This window comes from Haliaeetus leucocephalus, unplaced genomic scaffold, assembly GCF_000737465.1.
Source record: "Haliaeetus leucocephalus isolate CR32 unplaced genomic scaffold, Haliaeetus_leucocephalus-4.0 Scaffold752, whole genome shotgun sequence".
Lineage (NCBI taxonomy): Eukaryota > Metazoa > Chordata > Aves > Accipitriformes > Accipitridae > Haliaeetus > Haliaeetus leucocephalus.
In genome coordinates, this window is record NW_010973188.1 from 4,409,647 (window position 1) to 4,426,101 (window position 16,455).

General features: G+C 39.2%; 1 protein-coding gene across 1 annotated transcript in view; it reads right to left on the reverse strand.

The window, feature by feature from the left end:
• The window catches only part of CRIM1 (cysteine rich transmembrane BMP regulator 1 (chordin-like)), a gene marked incomplete at its 5' end in the record, with an annotated part of 202,358 nt that overhangs the window by 84,010 nt on the left and 101,893 nt on the right, over positions 1–16,455 (reverse strand). The gene's annotated exons all lie outside the window — the stretch shown is intronic.

Sequence of the window (16,455 nt, forward strand, 5' to 3'; positions counted from 1 at the left end):
ATTGCAGGTTCTCTTTTGGTTTTTGATGGTGCTGCCCTCAGTTTGTGGAGGGGCAATCAATTACATGAGAAGCTAGGAAGTTAGGTATATTAAATACTGTGGTTAGTTTTAGAGATTGGATCATTCTAAAACAAGTATTTTCTCCATGTAAGTAGTACTTATTTGCTTATTTAAGAAAACAGCCTTAAGTGCTGGAAGACATAAAATGTAGATAAACAATAGTCATGTTTGTTTCCAGATTCTTTGCTTTATGATTAACATAATAGTTTAAAAGTCAAACACTTAAGACTTTTGATAAATTATATTTAACAGAGTTCTTATCCAGAACAATGGGCACATTCTAAGGATAAGCAGCGATGATTCAATAAAATGCAAGACAAAAGGAACAAAGAGAAATATGCAAAAATCACAGCTGAGAAACTTCATGGAATAGCACTTAAGTTGTTCTTAAAAAAAAAATCTGTGATTTTCAATTGAAAAAACTTGTAGATTAATTTAACATACTAGAAATACACATGAATTTTAAAAGGAAAAAAACTCAGCAGAAGATCCTGTAATTAGGAATTAAAAAAAATAAAAATAAGAACTCCATTTGGAATACTTAAAATATTTGAAATAGTTATTAACAAGACAACTGCCACATTAAACCACCCATTAGTAAAAAGCATCATTAGTACTTAATGCATTTGCTTATTCTTTATGCTTAAAAGCAAGAAGTTTGGTTCTCCTCTACCATGCATGTCTCCTTAATTGCCCAACCACCATTTTATCTCAGACCAGTGTTCAATGAATGAGGAAGAGCCACCTCTCAACAGGCAGGGTTTTAATATATCTCCCTTTAACCTTGGTGTTAGATAACATTGTTATATTCTCCACCAAAAGGTATTACTCAAAAGGAAGTTTGCAAGAAGAAATACAAGTAAAGTCAAGGAATCTCACAAACATTTATTATACTGTCTGAAAAGGATTCTTAAAAGACCGCATTATAGCAGCTTGTTACTACAAGGGGATAAATGAGTCAATAAAAGGAAGATACTGGGGAGCAGGGGGCGGGGGTAGGGAGAGAAAAAAGAATACCTCTAGCAATCAGCAAAAAAGAGCAATTAGCACTGTCAGGTTCAAGGAATTTGTACCTTAACCCAACTAGCAGACATGACTTTGGAACATGCTTTTCCCTTGTGAGAAGAATGAAACGCAGAAATAAGTGCCTACGTATTACTAAAGACGTAAGAAAAAAAAAATCTTTTAAAACATATATATAAATAATTGGGTTAGCATGGCAAGGTTTTGGTAGTGGGGGGGGGCTACAGGGGTGGCATGCACAAGAAGCTGCTGGAAGCTTCCCCTATGTCCGACAGAGCCAATGCCAGCCGGCTCCAAGACAGACCCACTGCTGGCCAAGGCCAAACCCATCAGCGACAGTGGTAGCACCGCTGTGATAACAGATTTAAGAAGGGGGAAAAAAAAATAACAAACTGCGCAATTGCAGCTGGAGAGAGGAGTGAGAACATGTAAGAGAAACAACCCTGCAGACCCCCAGGTCAGAGAAGAAGGACGGGGAGGAGGTGCTCCAGGCGCTGGAGCAGGGATTCCCCTGCAGCCCCTGGTGAAGCCCATGGTGAGGCAGGCTGTCCCCCAGCCCAGGGAGGTCCACAGTGGAGCAGATATCCACCTGCAGCCCGGGGAGGACCCCACGCTGGAGCAGGTGGGTTCCCAAAGGAGGCTGTGACCCCGTGGGAACCCCGCGCTGCAGCAGGCTCCTGGCAGGACCTGCGGATCTGTGGAGAGAGGAGCCCATGCTGGAGCAGGTTTGCTGGCAGGACTTGTGACCCTGTGGGGGACCCACGCTGGAGCAGTTTGTGAAGGACTGCAGCCTGTGGGAAGGACTCACGTGGGAGAAGTTCGTGGAGGACTGTCTCCCGTGGGAGGGACCCCACACTGCAGCAGAGGAAGAGTGTGAGGAGTCCTGCCCCTGAGGAGGAAGGAGCAGCAGAGACAAGGGGTGATGAACTGACCATAAGCCTCATTCCCCGTTCCCCTGTGCCGCTGGGGTTTGGGGGTCGGTAGGGAATTTGCGAGTGAAGCTGTACCCGGGAAGAAGGGAGGGGTGGAAGGAAAGTGTTGTAAGATTTGTTTTTATTTCTCATTATCCCACCCTGATTTGACTGGTAATAAATTAAATTAATTTTTCCCCAAGTCAAGTCTGTTTTGCCCATGATGGTAAGTGGCAAGAGATCTCTCTCTGTCCTGATCTCGACCCACGAGCCTTTTGTTATATTTTCTCTCCCCTGTCCAGCTGAGGAGTGATAGAGCGGCTTTGGTGGGCACCTGGTGTCCAGCCAGGGTCAACCCACCACAATACAAAAAAAACAAGTACAGACACAATCTGAAAGCAGTATTAAAAGCCTAGATAAAAATACTAGGTTTCACTTCAACCACCCTATATTCGACATCCCGATAACCTCTGGGAAAATAGGTAGATCAAACTTCATAAAAATTCACAAGCCTTTCACAGAGAAAATGGCACATGTGATGGAAATATAGTTGTGGACCTTGATTTTCCAATTCTCATGAGCTGAAATTACCATTCTTAGTTTTATCTCCTTCACAATACGGTTTTTCAGACATGCCTGTATCTTCTGTATTCTTTGCCTCACATTCATTATCACTGATGATTTGAGTTGCAGGAGAACATTAAATAATTAGATTAGTAACTTGTACTTCTGCCCTCTCATATTCTTCCCAATCAACTGCTTAAAAAAAAACAACCCAAAACCTCAAAACAAAAAAAACCACAACAAAACACAAAACCAGACAATAAAAAAAACTTGAATTGCCAGATTAAATAACTTAAGATAGGACAATCTTCCAGAAAAAGGGCTGAAAAAGATGTTTAAAAGACTGGTGGGAGCCAATGTTCCTTTCTGCAGAAAATTATCCCTCCCATTCAGAGTAATCAAAGCTTCACATACTCGTTCACAGTGTAAGCAAACAAAACCCCACCGTCCAAAATTTTATAAATTCACTTCCCCCATTTGGTTAAAAACCAATCCATGCATAGGAGAATGTCAAAGTAGCAAATGGTCTCAGATGGACTTTTAAATAGTCTGCATTCTTTTCAGCCAGCTGTGCTAGGAAAACCTTTGACCATCATCCAAGCTATTAGCATGGAAAACATTGTTTTGGAGACAGAAGTCTTTCAGGAAGAAACCCAAGGAATTCTGGTAGCCAAGGACAGCTGTTGCACCGCCAAAACAACAACATCTGGAAATCTGGAATAAGTGATCCCATTCTCAGTAAGAGAACAAAATATGAGTTTTATAGTACTCAATTTTTCTGAAGCACCTTTTGGAGCAGAAGAACAGATGGAAGAGTAGTCCGGCTCTGTGGTCTATCACAGGCAGCTATCTACCTGCAGGGTGTGTGTACCTTAGCCTTGGTATTGAGCCTTAGGTTTGAAGAAGTTTAGCAGGCCAGATAGTGGTAAGCCTGTTGATAGTGGCCATGGTCCTTCTCAAAATAATTTCTATAAAATTTAGCTCCTCAGACTGCTGATCAGTAAGGTAAAATGTTGCTTATGAGCTGCTCCCTCTATAACTATAACTTGCCTAAGGAAAACAGACACAGCAGAAGTTACTACAAGGAAAACTTCTGAAAGAAGAGACAACTTTACACGTCACCTTCTCTCTTTACACAGCCTGCAGAGACACCACTGCAACATCAAATAGCATGGTGGCAGGTCAGTGCTTGAGGTACTGAGAAGCTGGCACTCAGTATCTGTGCCCCCCCCGCCCCCTTATTAATAAAGGCTCTAAAGAAACACTTCTCTTGGGATGTTGTACCATAACAGCACTCAAGTCACGAAGAACATGTTCTTTTAACAAGGAAGAACAGTCCTGTAAGAGAGTACAATGTCCCCTAAGATGGCCCAGAAATAAAAAAAAAAAAGGGAATCAAACAGTCATGCAAGAGACTTCATGGACTGCAGCCTGAAAAGGTGGTGGGATTGCCTGGAAGGAACCAAATATCCCCAGTAAGAAGTCAGCTGTACTGAAATTTTGAAAATACAGCATCAACCTGACTGCTAAAAGGAATTGTCTCCAGTTCTGCAGGTTAAAAAAAGAAAAAAAAAAGTAATAACAACAACCACCCTAGAAATTTCAACAACTGAGCAAAGGAAGCTTCAGTATATAAAGAACCAGAAACAAGATGATGTTCATTAACCAATGCTGTGTGGACTAAGGAAGGTAACTGCTTCAGTAATATAAATGGCCTGATTTTTAATTTCAGTTTTTAAGTTCTTCAAAACAGAAATAATTCTATTACTTGTTTCTTTTATGTTTGAGGGTTTTTTTTCTTTTATATCATAATTTTCCTTTTTCCTTTATGTCACCAAAAGCACAAAAAGGAAGAAGGAAAAAAAATTTTAAAATTAAATGGATTAGTTTTAAATGACAATTTTTATTTAAAATCTAATTATCTTGGTTCATTTACTTCTGCTATTGAAACAGATGAAAAGAGAGAAGGTTTTTTTAGCCTCAGAAAAGCTGTTTTGATAGTAGGATCAAAAGATTTCTCTAGACACAAGGCATAATGGCTATGAAAATGAGAACGGGCACTCTGGAAGAAAGATTTAGTACCAGTGAATGGGAAGGTTGGGGCGGGGATGTGTTGAGGAGAGGGATATTTATTTTGAGGATCAAAACAAAATTAAGTCTAGAGAATTAAGACTACTGAAAAGCATTCCTGAAACATACATCACATTCCTGTGGAGATATTATCACAGTCCTCCTGTTTTTCCTTGCAGGAATCTAATACAATTTGCATCAACATTATTAGCACTTATGTTACATAAATGTAGTAGAGAAAACTCCCACAGATCCATTAATAATACAAACACTTAAGGATACTGTAAAACAAGGAATTTTCAGAATAGAACTCCCAGCATTATCAAAGCTTGATGAACTAGTGGCAAGGAAAAGAGATTAAATGCAAGACCCTCTGTATCATCAAGCACAGGGTATAAGAGATGACAACAAAGTGAAATATTAACATAGTCATTAAACCAGTGAAGCCACTTGAACAGTGAAACACTTGAAGCCACGATGTAAGCTAAGTAGGCAAGATGATGAGTTTTAAACCAGTTAAGCTACAGCTTAAGGAATCAACCAAATGCTAGTCTTAAGAAAAGATAAATTCCAGTCCTACACAGAAAGTGACACTGCCAGCAAAGACAAAGCTCTTGGGACACCTTCATCTAAGACGTTTGGCTATAATTTTCCTAAATCTTCAGACATACAGAATGGAGAGTTTTCACCCACAAGTTCAGGGTCAGTGTTTCATGCATTTTGCATTTTCAGTTTTAAAGATATGATTAAGCAAGTCAGTAATGAAAATATTCCTTTTTCCTGGAAAGCTTTTAGTATTTTATTCTGGAGATCAATAATAAAGCTGTAGAAAGAGACAGCAGAACAACTGTGGAAGCCGTATGTAACAATTATCAGACCATTCCCAAGTGCTCTAAAGTTTTGCATCATTTCTGTATGAACTGACTCACATGGAAGTTCTTCCTATTTTAATTCTCCAGGGGGTTTACTTATCAAGAAATCAAAGCTAGTGTGCTTCCAAGTAAGAATGCCTTTCTAAAATCCTGGATATCGTTACAAACAGATACCCAATATATTAGTGCATTTTTCCATGATTATAGTAATCTTTATACAGAGGGAACATTTAAATATTACAAAAGACAACTATCCAGCTTTTAATCAAAGATACATTGATTAAATGAAAGGGAATTGGGTTTGTGCATCTTTTACATATTATAGTGTTAGGGAATAGCAAACATGCTAAGCAAGGGAAAAAGTCATAAAATCAGCATTCTCATCAAATAGATTATCATCTTTCCAAGGCTTATTAGAATCCAAAGAGTTCATTTGACTAAAAGACTTGATTTCATCCTTTGAACTGGTCTTTTTCCCAGAGGGATGAGATGGGAAAAGAGGACAGTCACAAAATAGTCATGCCATGGAACCAGCAGGCATACAACAACTGGCCAAGTGTACTGACTTTTTCAAGTACACTGATATATGTACAGACCCTTTGGAATTCATCAGTATATGAAATAAAATACAATATAAACCATTATATCTAACCCTGCATTCTTCTCATATTTTGCCATACCAGCTTATATTTCTGTTGAAGATCTGTTTTTTACCACTATGTACCTCAGTTACTCTTTCCTTAGGTTTATCAGCCTCACTCTTCATAATATCACAAACATTTCAAAACCAAATATAAGACATTACTTAGGATGTTATACAAATGTTAGTTATCTGATATTATAAGAATCTATTTCTTTTCTTATTTCACTACTTTTTAATGAGGAATTATAAATACCTGATCCTCTTACAAATAAAACACAATTCCTAAAAACTTCAGGTCAAAAAAAGTCACTTACAAATAATAGTTTTATATGTAATTCACTAACTTCAATATTCCTGTAACTCCAAACTTTCTTACTCCTGAATGACACATCTCCCTCAAACTAAGCCATCAGGGATGGCTTTGCCACAAGGAAACCAAAAAACCCCAAAACCAACAACAACCTCCCCCAAACACACTGTTGTTTAATTTGATTGTTTAATTTGATGTCCACTCTTTCTTCTCTGAAAGAAAAAAAAAAACAATAATTATTCCATATTTAGCTTTTCCATGCCATTCATGGTATTAAACACCTTTCTCATACCCCTGTACAAGTTTAGGAAGGATAATCATAGAATCACAGAATAGTTTGGGTTGGAAGGGAACTTTAAAGGCCATCTAGTCCACCCCCCGCTGCAATAAGCAGGGACATCTTCAACCAGATCAGGTTGCTCAGAACTCCATCCAGTCTGACCTTGAACGTTTCCAGGGATGGGGCATCAACCACCTCTCTAGGCAACCTGCTCCAGTGTTTCACCACCCTCATTCTAACAAATTTCTTCCTTATATCTAGTCTAAATCTACCCTCTTTTAGTTTAAAACCATTACCCCTTGTCCTATAACAACAGGCCCTGCTAAAAGGTTTGGCCCCATGTTTCTTATAGGACTCCTTTAAGTACTGAAAGGTTGCAGTAAGGTCTCCCCAGAGCCTTCTGTTCTCCAGGCTGAACAACACCAACTCTCTCAGCCTGTCTTCATAGGAGAGGTGTTCCAGCCCCCTGATCATCTTCATGGCCCTCCTGTGGACCCGCTCCAACAGGTCCATGTCTTTCTTGTGCTGAGGGCCCCAGAGCTGGACGCAGTACTGCAGGTGGGGACTCACCAGAGCAGAGTAGAGGGACAGAATCACCCCCCTCAACCTGCTGGCCATGCTGCTTTTGGTGCAGCCTGGGATAGTGTTGGCTTTCTGGGCTGCAAACACACATTGCCAGCTCATGTCCAGCTTTTCATCCACCAGTACCCCCAAGTCCTTCTCCTCAGGGCTACTCTCAATCCTTTCATCCCCTAGTCTATATTTATACTGGGGGTTGTGCTGACCCAGGTGCAAGACCTTGCACTTGGCCTTGTTGAACCTCATGAAATTTACATGGGCCCATGTTTCGAGCTTGTCCAGGTCCCTCTGGATGGCATCCCATCCCTCAGGCATGTCAACCGCACCGCTCAGCTTGGTGTCATCTGCAAACTTGCTGAGGGTGCGCTCGATCCCACTATGTCATTGATGAAGATGTTAAACAATACTGGTGCCTATGTGGACCGCTGAGGGACACCACTTGTCACCAATCTCCATCTAGACAGGGAGCCATTGACCACTACCCTCTGGACGTGACCATCCAAACAATTCCTCATCCACCAAACAGTCCACCCATCAAATCCGTATCTCTCCAATTTAGAGAGAAGGATGTTGTGGGGCTCTGTGTCAAAGGCCTTACAGAAGTCCAGATAGATAACATCAGTGGACAAGGGAGGAGCTATGGATGTAGTCACTCCATCACAGAAGGACACCAGGTTGGTCAGGCAGGACTTGCCCTTGGTGAAGCCATGCTGGCTGTCTCAAATCACACCCCTGTCCTCCATGTGCCTTAGCATAGCTTCTAGGAGGATCTGTTCCATGATCTTCCCAGACACAGAGGTGAGGCTGACAGGTTGGTAGTTCCCAGGCTCCTCCTTTCTACCCTTTTTAAAAATGGGTGCAGAGTTTCCCTTTATTCCGGTCACCAGGGACTTCACCTGACTGTCATGACTTTTCAAGTGTCATGGAGAGTGGCTTGGCAACTACCTCAGCCAATTCCCTCAGGACTCTGGGATGCTCCTCATCAGGTCCCATAGACTTACGTATGTTCAGGTTCCTCAGGTGGTCATGAACCTGATCCTCTCTTACAGTGGGAGGGGACTTTGCTCCCCCAGTCTCTGCCTTGCGGTCCATCCTCTTGAAAGGTTGCCAGTGAAGACTGAGGCAAAAAAGTTGAGTACCTCAGCCTTCTTGTCCATTGTTACCAGTTTGCTAATTGTGTTCATTGCAGGGGTACGCTTTCTTTGACCTTCCTTTTCTAGCTGACACACTTGTAGAAGCCCTTCTTACTATTCTTTGCATCCCTTGCCAAGTTCAGCTCCAGCCGTGCCTTGGAGCTCCAGCCACGCCTTGGATAAATTGACTAAGACTCTGAGAACTGTTCCATGCTGTTTTCATATGAGACATGCCAGAAAGCAAACTGTCCAGAAGGGGCAAACATGACCTTCCTAAAAATGTGGCAAACCATTACATAATCATTTAGCTTCTGAATTTATTCCATTATGGACTAAATTTAAAAACGAGGCCAGAAGATTGTTCCAGAATCCCAGTGTTTCTGAAACGAAACAACTCCATTCAATTAGTGAGACCTTTTCCAGGTAGTAGGAACCATGTATGCAAGAACTGTAACCCTTTCCTAGAAACAAGATTCTTGAAATTCCACCAATGACATTTTAAGGAAGAGTAGTGAGAAACTACTTACTATTTTAAAACAGTCCATAACCTTCAGTTCCACTTTTTAAATATTAAATAATTTAAGAAGGAAAAAAGGAAACAGTGATTTGTGGCTGCTGAAGTCTAACACAATGTTTCCTGCTATTTTCTAGAGGAAACAACTTCAAAATCTTTTGATATAACCTCAATAATGCTAATATCTTCTGCTCCGAGTACAGTTGGAAACTGCTGGGAAATTCTCATGTCTACTTCCCTTCTAAAATGCAAGCATCCAAGGGATAATTTTATTGCTTTATTATGTACGTAGGTCTCCCTAGGCATCTGTGCAGTTGTGAGTTTGAAGACAACTATCAAAGACATTACTGATCTCTGTGATAGAAACAGAAATTTGCCTGTTTTGATCAGAAATTATTCTGAACTAAATCACCTATACAATTTCCAAACAAGTTAAGAGCTGATTAAGTAGAAGAAATGGAAGAAAATAAGAGTGGAAAGTCTTGCAGGGAGGAGGGAGAGCAACATTCAGAGTGATCAAGGTATACGCTAATTCTTAGAGTGACAACCAAACCCAAAAATTTCTAACAGAAAGATATGCCTACCAGCTTATTATAAATCGAAAGAGTTCAAACACTAGCTTGCTTGTCAAGAATGAAAACAAACCCGATTTCTATAGACACTACAACCTCATACTACTTCCAAGCATAAAACACCATCTAAAAGTAGATAAAATTAAGAGTTAATTTCATTTATCTGAGTTAAAATTTCTTCTTAACAATGAAGGAGTAAATATACCATTAATATAGCACATGGTCAGATTAAAGTACTACATATACTTTTCCATAAAAACTCACAGATAAAAAAAGGAAGGTGCTTGCATAACTATGATCAATACTTCTTCTCCCTGTCCAAATGCTGGGTTTTTTTGCTTATGGGTAATGTGCTCCTTCCTTTAGGCAGCATTGTCTTAAAAGGTTTTGCAATTCAATACTCCCTAGGAGTTGGTGGAAGAGCATGGATGTGTATTTTTAACTTATACAATACAGGTGCAAAAAGCTGATCTTATGAAAGATGCAAGCAGGGACTCCTATATTTACAACATCTTACAGCTTCTGCTGCAGAAGGTTTACTTGCTATTTCTTCTGAAAATGTTCTCATGTTTCCTCTCTTTGTTAGAGGTCTCTGACAGTCAGAAGTCAGCCATCAGGCTCCAGAAATGCTTGTGTTTTAAGAGCTTCTGTTCCAAGTTTTATTGAGATGGCTTTAAAAACAAAACTAAACTAAACTAAACCCCAAAACCACCCAATCCCCCAAAACTTATCTTTTTCTCATTTGTGGACTTCAGGAAAATATGGTTACTTGCCAAAACAACCCACATCGTGAGGCTGGATGCCAAGGCAACAATAACTATCATCACACTGAGAACATCTAGGAATTGCTGAGGCAGCTGTAGTAAAGCAAGAAGAAGGGGACTGCCTGAACTTTGAGTTCAGCAATTCATTATATCTCCTGGAAAACCAACATGAAGAAGATGGACATGGAGCATGGGTCACCTATAAAGGTCACACAAGTGCCCTTTTATCCTTGCTCTTTGTGGATATTCAGTACAGTGCAGTCTCTAAACAGGACTGAATACTACTTTCTCACTTAGCAGACCTGAATGAAGAAAAATGGTTTTCCTGGGAAAACTATTTGCTGTTTCCTAAATTTTGAGGCTTTCTCTTTAAAGACTAAAACACATGAAAATGCCTAAACACTTATTTCCAGATATTATGAAACTTCACAAAATTGCAGTGTTCTATTTTAGCCTTTTCATCAACTGTTAAAACAAACAAAACCCTATTACAAGCCTGAGCTTGATGTGGGATGGGTTCAACTGGCATCAATGTAGACCTTTCCTTCAATACAAAACCCACCTCTTCAGTAAGGAACAGAGTCTCCAATTCAACACCAAGTGTTACACCATGGTACTGGATGGTACAGATGTACTTGAGATGGCCAGGTGGTCTACTAGAGTTAGACTACAGGAGGAACAACTTGAGGAAGTTGGCCATGACAGCTAGAAACCAGAGTTTCTAAGACGCTGATGAAAGAACTGAAGGAATAGTAAAGCTTCTGCAGAACCCTTAACATGCTTTTGTTAGATCTTTGGTCCAACTACCCTGGTTACTAGAAGTCAGGCCCTGAATAGAAATCTCAGGAAGATACAGGTGCTTGGATTTGTATTTGATCTTACCAGTTCCAGCTAAATTTTCCTTTAACAAAAAATGGGATCTACAACCATTTTCTCTGGGATACCATTTCTTGAGGATGAGGTGGGTGGAGGAGAAGGATCTAAAATTCTAGAACAAATATAAGGGAGACCTCTGTACCAGCAAAAATTGCTTAGGAGAGGTGACTGGTACAGGGGGGAAAGAGAACAAATTTTACGTCCTGGGAAATCATGACTGCCCTGTAAAGAAGGTTGGGAAAAAAAAGAAGTGGTGAATCCTGCACTGAACACCCAAACAATGTATCATAGAATTAAGGCCTTCCAAATACAGGAAGACCTAAGAAAAGAATCTAGACAAACATGCAAGAATCATGTCATATTTTGATAAGGAACGACGTAGAAAAGATCTGGCCCAGCCAAGCAGCTAAGAACAATGAACAGAAAGGGTGTACACTACCCCTCCTATTGAGTAGGATAGATGCAAAGGTAATACCTCTACAGATGGTATTGGAAGAAAAACATTATCCAACTAGCTGTGCATGGGTACTCTCAAATATAATGCAAATATAAATTGGTAATAGCTTAAAAGAGAGCTTACAACTATAGACTTCCCAATTATGATTCTGGTGGCTGCCATAAAATGAGAAGAAAAGAACTGTGCTGGCTTATGTGTAGCTGCCACTAGGATTCCCTAGACACTGTTGTAACACGAACTACAGCATATCGGCTGGTAGGTCTAATGCCATGACAGGTTGCGGACACAACAGACGATACAATGACAACAGGTCCAAGTGTCATAAAAGGGGATAAAGTACATTAAAAACAATTGCTTACTGGGCAAAGTAATCTAGAAGGATAACAAAATAATAAATAAATTTAAATGACCTCTGAAGGCATGTGATTTTTTGCATAAACAGCTGCCACAGGACCTTTGTTTCAGTTCACTAACATGAAAGGACAGCACAGTTGACTTAACGGATATATACAAGTCTTCTGAAAAAGAAAAAGTGAAACTGCTAATGATGAATTTTTCAAGTGGCATCTATAGTCTGCCTAAGACAGCAAAAAGTTTTATTAGAAACAAAAGACTACAAACAATAGAACAGGTAATTTCTTTGTTTGGAATCAAAAACAATTCAGTAATGGTATACAAAATTTAGATACTCTCTAATATAAACTGCTACGATTCCTTAATGTCTTTAGAACTGCTAAATGAAGCACACTCATGTTAAAAATATCTTAGTACAGGACAGATACAAAAGAGTGTTTTCTTAATTTAATAGATTATTCTGAAAGGGAAGCATGTTTTTGTAAATTTACTCTTTTCCCTACTATTTCATCCCTTGAAAGGTAATTTTCTTAATTAAATACGACAATAAAATCTGGTTTTGTACTGTTCTAAGTTGTATTCAATTTCTATCCAAATATAGCTTAACATAAACCTTGGGTAAATAAATTATTTGCTACTACATCAAAGTATTAAATTTTTATACAGCTCAAGAAAATGAATAAGTATTTAAGAACTGGGGGTTGGGGGGGGGCACACAGCTGGGCTGTTTTCTAAGCAAAGCTGTACGTTTGGGGAAAACAAAATGCACATATAAATTTCCCCTCCGACCCTCCAACAGGACTGAGTAGGTGATTACAACGTAAAAGAATATTTTACTATATCGTCCAGAGAACTAACACTTTTGCTGGTCAAGTACATTTCACTTCCTTACCATACTGCAGACCAAACCGTGGCATTGCCATTCACAGCAGCCCCAGATTGAGACATTCTAGCCACATATAAAGAAAAACCAACAGAGAAAAGACTATTCAAACAAGGAAAAAGAGTTCTACGACTAATTAGAGAAACTTTTTCAGAGTTTTTCTTCTAAACAATAAACCTGTAATCCTACTCCTCCACAGTACTTGAGAGTTTTGCATTTGCAATGCCATCCAGCTATCTGTAACTAAGTGATAGTGAAATGGTCAGATTCAGAGCTTCCATTTGCTCATCCCTCAAGCCCAAGCCTTTTGGGGTCCAATCTTGCAAGATTTTATCTGTAAGAAGCTCCTCTTCATTTTTCTAACATATTAAATAGTCATCGCGACTTGTATTCCTGTTTTATTTAGATTTATTAAGCAGTTCACTGCTCAAAGTTTCTGTCTCTCTGTTACTTATCTTCGCCTGTTACGCTTTGTTTACATTTGTTTCTTCCCCTCCTCCTCCCACCACATCAACCTTGAAACTGCTTTTTTAAAGCTAAGACTCAGAAAATAACCTATTGGAGATTTTGATAAACATATATCAACTACTTCTGAACTTTTTCTAATCTAGAACATATTCAGGCTTATGGTGTGAGCTTTTTAAATAAGTATGTCAAGCAAACTTGTTACTGAGATTTAGCGAACACACCCCTGGATGCTTCTCTCTTCTCAGAAGGATATTATTATATTTTGTATTATCAGCAAGATATTCAAATCCAGCATGTGCATGCTGCAGGAGTTCATCTCAGGAGGTAAAGGACCATAACGCTGACTCATCAGGGCTGAGTCACCTCCAAAGTCTGAGGGAAGAGGCTGTGGGAAATGTTCCTCTTCAATGTTAAGCAGTTTGAGGAAGGAGATATTTCCATTCTATAAAGTACACCCTGTCAGACAATATTAATTAAAAAGTCCTAGTTTGGTTTCAGTTTTGGGGTTTTTCTGTTTGTGCATTTGGGGGCTTTTTGTTTGTTTGTTTGGGGTTTTTTTGTGGGGTGGGGTTTTTTGTTTTTTTTTTTCTAATATAGAAAAGGACTGGCACTACAGAAGACAAACTGAGAAGGAAGTCACTCTGATCGTCAGGTTTTTAAGGCAAGCTTAGCATCTTCAAAAGACAAAATCAAGTTTCATAAAACTGCTTCTGTCAAAGCAACATTCGTTGCTTTTAGCTATAATTACATCCTTTAATCCTCAATTCAATCCTCTAATCAGTTTTCCCACTATTTTTCTCAGAATTGATATCAAGATAATCAGACTTTAATTACTTAGTTTTTGTTCTTTTTAACATTGGCACAGTACTGACATCTTTCTAGTTCTCTAGAATTTTCTTAGTTTAGCTGGTTTTATTGAAAGACTGACCAAGAATAGCTGGGGCACAGGGTGGGGAGGGGAGGTGGGGGTGGGCAGGGCAGAATCTCTGAAATAACAGCACTGAATGAATCTTGAAGTTACCAGATTTGTAACAGGTGACAGCAGGGAAAATGGAAACTGGCAGAAGGGAAAAGAGCACAGAAGCACGGGTATAGAACTAGAGCAAGAAGTGGAGAACTAGTAAAGAATAAACTTCCAAATTATTCTAATAAAGAGAGCAGCCAGAAAGAAAAAAAGATAATCCAAAAATACTTGGTGCAAAGCTATCCTAACATGCCATTTACTCCCTTGTACATAATCCTATGAAAAATGTACAAAACCATGTGAGCAATAAAGATATAAGCCAAAACTAATCACTGAAATCAGCTCCTGTTGTTACAGTCCATTCTTCATAGAAATAAACAGATTTTGATAAAGATTTTTACACTTACAAATAAATTCTCAAAGGAATCTGAAAACTTGAAGAAAATTCATTCACAACAAACACTGGAAACACCCAAAGATAACAGATTCTGTACAGTTCATATTGATCATCTCTTCATTTAACTTTGTAATAGAAGATGACAAACTTATATTAATGAAACCGTGATAACATGTTCTCTCTAACACATTTTTATTCGATAAGCTCCTTGGAGAAGTGAGCATCTTTACCAAGACCAGAGACAGACATATCATTTAGCTTTCCTAACATAATAGCTGGAAATTTAAGCTAAGTGTCTCATGACAGTCTGATGAAAGCCGAAGCAATCAGTATTTTGATATCAATGCCAATCAGTAAGCTGTTCTGTTTGAACCATCGCATTAGAGATCAGTGTGAAACTAAATGTAAACTCTGAACACAAATACAAGAACTTACAGCATCAGATGTTTGTTTACTAGTCCCACATTTCCCCTGGCATTGGTAGAGGAGTTTTCAATATTATGAATATGCATTCAAGAGCTCACTCATAAAACAAATGCCAACTTAACTGCAGATTTAAGGATCTCTGTTTTCCTAGCATATTACATACAAGAAACCAGCTAATAACAAGATGTGGGACAGACGTCAATCTGCTCCTGCTGCATCTGAAGTTGTCAGCTACTTGTTAACAGAGTCAGTAATACACCATCCATCCTTAACCATGATACTCTCCTGGACCGCTCTCCAGTTCTGCTAGCATTAAAGCCTTTATTTTAGTGGCAGTAAATGAAACAAATAATTCTAATTTCTTGAAAAAGTCCATAATCTTAACAAAAATAGTTCCATGAAGTCTAAAGATTGAGACCTTATGAAACACTATCTCTGCTTTCAATAAATTATTCTCAAATGTACATTAAAACATACAGTGCCACTCTGAACTTAATGACTAAAAAGAGATACACTATGGATTTAGGTGATTCTAAACTGAAGCACAATCAATGCAATGTTAATATTTCATCATGAGTTTAGTAAGAAAATCCAGAATTAAGGAAAACCATCCCCTTTTCACAGTGTAGATTCAGTCATCCATAAATGTGCACTTTATCTGACTTTTTCTATAGTTTTGAAATGCAAGTCTCATGTGGAATAGAGACCCTGTCTTCAAACATAAAGCTCCAATGTTTCCTCAAATATGAGGAAACCTTGAACCCGAATTCAAATGGTTTGACTTTCATGTTCTAAGTAACTGAACTTAGTTTCCCTTTCTGCTCTCTCTCTTTTCTTACGTATACTTCTCTCCCCTCTAACCCTCTTCTAATCTTTCTTTCCTGATTATCCCCATGTCTATGTTCCTTTATTCCCCTCTTCAAGTAATATCTTTACCTACAGCACATGAATGATGACTATGGCACTGTTTTCCTTAAGAAGCATAGTAGTATATTAAAATCTAAATAACTGTCCTGGTTTCAGCTGGGATAGAGTTAACTGTCTTCCTAGTAGCTGGTACAGTGCTATGTTTTTGAGTTCAGTATGTGAAGAATGTTGATAACACTGATGTTTTCAGTTGTTGCTCAGTAGTGTTTAGACTATAGTCAAGGATTTTTCAGCTTCTCATGCCCAGCCAGGGCACCTGACCCAAACTGGCCAACAGTGTATTCCATACCATGGGACGTCCCACCTAGTTTAGGAACTGGGAAGTGGGGGGGCGGGGAATCGCCGCTCGGGGACTGGCTGGGTGTCGGTCGGCGGGTGGTGAGCAATTGCCCTGCGCATCATTTGTAC